Source organism: Carassius carassius, chromosome 10 (assembly GCF_963082965.1).
Source record: "Carassius carassius chromosome 10, fCarCar2.1, whole genome shotgun sequence".
In the NCBI taxonomy this organism is placed as follows: domain Eukaryota; kingdom Metazoa; phylum Chordata; class Actinopteri; order Cypriniformes; family Cyprinidae; genus Carassius; species Carassius carassius.
The window spans coordinates 11445290-11451820 of record NC_081764.1 but is presented as its reverse complement, the minus strand read 5'-3'; positions in this window follow the sequence as shown (position 1 = coordinate 11451820).

The following is a 6531-nucleotide window of genomic DNA, read 5'->3' as shown; positions in this document are numbered from 1 at the left end:
TTCACGCCACACATCAATTTTCTCACGTACAGAAAAACCACGAAGCAAAGAGGACACGGAGACCAACAGACTAGACAGAGCAGGTTACTTATGATATAAAAATATGGGTAAGTTATAGCTAGCTAATTATCAAACGCAGCTACGGTTAGCCATCGCTAACATTAGCACGTTTATAGAACAGCCTTCGATACATTTCTATGTTATAACTTCCCGAAAAAAATACACAAACATATAAAACAAACTTCTAGCGAAATACTAACAGCATCTAACTTACCAATCCAAAAGAAATGTTGCAAGTTTGGTGTCGAACCTCATTTCTTTCAGGTCCATCAGTTGTCTCCAGCGATTGAAAGCAGTGCCGATGTTTACTCTGGTTCGACTCCTTTTCTTATCGGATTTGATTTGTGTTTCCGAGCGCGGTTGTTTCCCTGTAGCGGGTGGTGTTCTCTTGCCAAGGGCTTCAACCATCCTTCCGCTTGATTGACATCAGGTTAGATTACGCCCACAAGCCGTGCGAGTTATTCGTGTATTGCAGGTTGGCTGGTGGTTATGTTGCCCGCATACCGCCTCCCATGGCCGAAACTGGTATTACGACACCTGTCGGGCCGGGGCTAGTAATGCTACTGCTAATTAAGGTTGATATCTCTGCAGCACTATAACTTGACATTTTTTTAATGACATCATCGCCCTTATTTCTTCTCATACTTTTGATGCGTGTAGGTAATTTTTTAAATATTTGTAGCTCAATTTTTGCACATGGCACCTTTAAAGTCATATCAATATTTACTCTCATTTTAGCACAGGCTTCTCTCGCTTTCACTTTATTTGACTGGCGACTCCAGTTTGAGGTTTCATACTTTTCACAACAGTTTTCCTAGATGTTAACGAGGACTATCATTGACTACCAATGACAACTAGTAACTGTTGTAAGAACAAGTTTCAAACCCCCACAAAGTAACATTGCCTTCTTCTTTCTGTTTACAGATATGATGTAACCACGCAAAAACCAATGGCATTAAAAAGATGAATGACGTCAATTCCCAGAGAAATCATACCCGACACCTCAAATTATATATAATTTTTATAAGCTTTCCATTGTGAATAGGTAAGGAGACAGTTTTGAACACTGATGCCTAATGTACAGCACTTGCTCAATAACCATTTTTGGTCATTTTTAAAAGATTAATTACCGGTCATTATTTTCACTAAAATAAATGTCAATAAGGACAGTATAATACTACCATTTTCCCACTGTTCTAAGTTTTCAGATGCCATATGATCAGTTAGTGTGATGTACAGAAAAATAAAATAAAATAAATATTGTAAGCATTGTATGGACTGCTGCAATTCATTGCAATTAGATGGAAAAAAAAAAACAGCCAGACATCTAGTTTAAAAGAAAGTCATGCGGATTTATAAACACATAAGGTAAGTAAATTATAACAACAGGTTCATTTTTGGGTAAACTATATATTTTAGTTACCTCTAGGCATGACATCCTGATATGATATCTTAATAAACGGTAGCTCACCTGTTTTTTCCACCTTCCTGTATAATGTACTGTTTTCACATAGGGCATGCAATTTTCTCACTTTACAAGCATTATGTTAAAACAGGATGGCTTATGTTATGCAATGTCACTTTACGTTACACTGCACATTACATTATTATCCGTTCAGCTTTTGAGCATGAGGTCACCTCTGAGAAGAGAAATGAAGACATGATAGCACTCATCTAGATGAGAATATTTATCCTCCTCCTGACTTATTCAGCGCACAAAAATCCATTGCAATGGAGCCCCACTGTGGATGACCTTCTGATATATATATATATATATATATATATATATATATATATATATATATATATATATATATATATATATATATATATATATATATACAGTACAGACCAAAAGTTTGGACACACCTTCTCATTCAAAGAGTTTTCTTTATTTTCATGACTATGAAAATTGTAGAGTCACACTGGAGAGGAGAGTGATGGGGTGCTGCGCCAGATGACCTGGCCTCCACAGTCACCTGACCTGAACCCAATCGAGATGGTTTAGGGGTGAGCTGGACCGCAGACAGAAGGCAAAAGGGCCAACAAGTGCTAAGCATCTCTCGGGGAACTCCTTCAAGACAGTTGGAAGTTGGAAGACCATTTCAGGTGACTACCTCTTGAAGCTCATCAAGAGAATGCCAAGAGTGTGCAAAGCAGTAATCAAAGCAAAAGGTGGCTACTTTGAAGAACCTAGAATATGACATCTTTTCAGTTGTTTCACACTTTTTTGTTATGTATATAATTCCATATATAATTCCACATGTGTTAATTCATAGTTTTGATGCCTTCAGTGTGAATCTACAATTTTCATAGTCATGAAAATAAAGAAAACTCTTTGAATGAGAAGGTGTGTCCAAACTTTTGGTCTGTACTATATATATATATATATATATATATATATATATATATATATATATATATACATATATATATATATATACATATACATATATATATATATATACATATATATATATATATATATATATATATATATATATATATATATATATATATGCATCCATTGCTATGGCGCAAAGAGCGCTCATAATCACTAAAAAGCTGTACTCATCTTTGTTCATCATGATCTCAAAAAGATACGTATTGTCAATAAAGTTCTTTACACACAACGCATCAACACTTTTGTTATAATGAGATAATTTGTGCTAAACACAATACCAGTACAAAAACACTAGCAATTTCAGCGGTGAGTGGATTCTAACTAAAAATGCCTCTGATTTAAGAAATCAGCAGATATGTCCGTGATTGGCTACATTGCTCAATGCTGCAAAAACACATTGACATCGAAATCAATCTCCAGAATGCAAACTATAACGCACTGGATAGTTTGCCATTCAATGTCATTAATACATCTTTAACTGAGGGTGCTTTTGATTTCGTTAGAGGGTGCTTAGCACCCCCTTAGAACCGGGCCTGATGAGAAGTGCTCCCCTGCATTGACAATGAATATGGATTTGAAAGATTACAATGAGGTGACAATGCAGGAGATCTCATCCAAATACCAGCACAGCTGACAGCCAGCTTTCCTGAGCTACTCCTTACCTCTTACATAAGAGCACAGCTGACAGCACTTCACTGTCCACTCATCCAAGATAATTTCTGTTGCTGCTTTCAACTGTTTCAGCTTTGATTCAACAAGAGCAGTTGCACGTAAAACTTCCTTGAAATTGCACGAGGAAAAATATTTTCTTGTATTGCTGCATATGGGAATACTAGCTTCCGGTATTAACTTATTATTATAATGTTAAACCAAAGAGTCAAAGTAACACAAACCCCTCTCCATCAGGAAAAGCTTCCACCATCTGTCAGACCCAGAAATCCCAGGTGGCTTCATATAGGGATTCAAACCTCCGTTGGTTACCCTTCGCTGTCAAAAAAGGACCAGAGTGGAACATCCCAAGGATGACAAAGCACTAGACTGGACAGTGACATTTGCAGGCCCGAAGACTCATTTGCACCCATGAGTGATTATGGCTTTTAGTACATAATCACTCATGGCTGTTGACAACATATTTTCATTGATTGTTTAAAAGTACTACGTGAGGGGAGGCATGAGGAGGCCGAAAAATGTTGTTAATACGCTCTTTCACACTCTGTATAACGTTAGTGTTGTTTTTGCCGTATGTTTAGGTTCAAACGCTTGAGTTGGTGTAATAAATATATATCAGTGCTCATAAGGAGTTCTTCCTTTCTCTGACGGATTTGTGGCGGGGGCACCTAAAGAGGACGAACATGTCGGGAAAGAGTTTTCGCGTTAGCGACGGAGACTGGGTTTGTCACGATAAAAAGTAAGACTTGCTGTATAATGGTTTATTTTAACTCGCAATATGCATAAAAGGGTATATTCGCATTACTTAGCAGTTAAACCTTCTGGGGAACTTAATGTTGGCTGATAGAAGATCACACGCTTCTGTTAGCATAGCATTTGTTAGCGTTAGCACGCGGCTGTAACGGGACATTAAACGCGGCCTTTTCATTTTTCTTAACATAATTAAACGGTATATTCATTTCTATTCACTGAAACACTGAATTTCAAATAATTTTTAATTACATTTTCATAATTTTTAGGTTAAGCTATAATCTCAGCAGCTATGTGCACGAGTCTGCTAACGTACTTCATTAGTAAGTTAGTTACAATGCCTTGGGCTATAGGACTTTTTTTTTTTTCAATTTGTGCTCCACTGGAACGTCTCACTGTTTTTTTTAAAATGTCAGGCCTGTTCTTTGTGTGCATGGATGTTGTTCATGTTGTTGTTATAATGTTCAGAGACCTAACCAGTTTTGCGTTTATAATATTTTAGGTGTGGAAATGTCAACTTTGCTAGAAGAATGAGTTGTAACAGATGTGGCAGGGGTAAGTGGATTATAAATGTTTGTATAATCATTAGGTTTTGTATATTAGGGGTGTGTTATACAAAAGAAGCATCAATACATGCTTACAGTACTTTATCATGATTAGTCTAAACTAATTAGCCAATTTTCCTTAAACAGAAAAAACAACTGAAGCAAAAATGATGAAAGCAGGGGGAACAGAGATTGGAAAGACTCTGGCTGAGAAGAGCAGAGGTCTCTTCAGTGCCAACGATTGGCAGTGCAAAACGTGGGTATTGCTAAAATGTCTTTATTACACTTTCACTATGCATTATAAACACATTCATAATTATTAATATCTCCAGTATCTGTTGAATTCAGTGGGAGAAAGTGGAATGTTTCAGCCATTCTTGCCTTTCTACACTGACAACACTTCTTTTAAATTTCTTTTAAAAATGAGGAGGCTGAAAAATGTTGCAGGACTATTTTGAGCTTTTAAATAGTAAAAATAATAATAATAATAATATTTTTTTTAAAAACTCTCTCAGAAGAGTGTGTTCTTTCTCATGATTCTACTGATAGAGAGATGTATTATTCATAATCCAAGTTCTTGTTTTCCTTTCAGTGAGCTCCTGCAGAAATGTCTATTTGTCCTTTTATGCACTCATACACAAACATGGTAGAAAGGAAAGCTAATCTTAATACATTTACATATCTTTTCTTGGCTGGTGCTGTTTTACCAAAGTCAATTTGATGTAAGGGTGCAGGCAAAAAAAACGAGTAAATACTAGATAAAGTCTGCCATTAAGGCTTTGTCATTAACATAATTTTTGCATTCAATTACTTAACATTTATGTGTAGCATTCCTCAACAAAACTGTCCATCCAAAAACGTGTTTATGTAAATGGCCATGGTAAAATGTGGGCATCAGATATTTTTAAACACATCCACTTGAAAAACAATGTGGGCATTCTGACTCATAAGCAATGCACCAGCTGTGCGAGAGACCTCTGAAACAGCGTGAGTTGGCAGAGAATGGAGGACAGGCTTAGCTTGGTGAGCACCAGCGAGGATGGGTCCTATCTAATTCCTGCAGGACTGAGAACTCGCCATGGGAGGGATGTCTCAACTCCATCTGGCCCAGCAACGTGTGTGCCTTCAAGCCTAACTGGACCAAGGTCTGCAAAATGTTGGCATGTGTGAGGCATTGCATAGCATTTGAATGGAAAGATTCAGAGATGTGTCACCATATGTCTGTGGATATCTGCATGTTCTTCACATATGGCAATGGCATGTAGGTCTGTGATATTGACTCTTTTATGTGATGCATGTGTAAATGTTAACATGGGAACAAGCCTTTAGTGAGTACAGACAGTTGATGCTGCCAAAGGTACGAATTCTCCAGACTGTTGTGTGGTGAACACGATCTGCCATCTAGTGGACACATTTAAATCCCAATTGAGAAAATGAAAACGATTAAATAATGTCTATATTTATACAGCATTTTTTGGAAAGATTTAAGCTTAACATTTCATAGCTGTGAATTTTGTGCACAGGAAATATAAACTTTTTTGTTTGTTTGTTTTATCATTATATTTACTCAAGATTATTTGGGATGAATTTTAGAAATTAACAGAACACTGTGTGCATAATAGACATTTGTGTCTTTGATGTGTTTTGTTTATTTTCAGAATGACATTTTAGACGGTATAATATTTATGCAATTATAAAATACGACATACATGAAAACTAAACAAATTTCGTACGTTATTATGCCGAAACGTAATGTTTTAAAAGCACCGAAATTTATGTAACTTTTTGGCAGCTAATAAAAATATGTAGGCTACTACTATTAGGTTAGGCTATACCTTCTTATGGCATTGAATTCAAAAAGTTATATGAACTAACTGAAAATAATATCTTACATTATTTATTTATGGTTTGTTTCATAGTAGTGTTTTTTCAAGTCTTTAGTTTTATTTAGCATGTGCATATACAGAACAATATATCATTACTACTGTGTTGATACTGCATTTGGGCAAAATATTTTGTCTTATTTGTTATTATATTGACTTATTTTATTATTATTCGACGCCACAATAATAGCTCATATTGAAATGATCAGCAGGGTCTGTT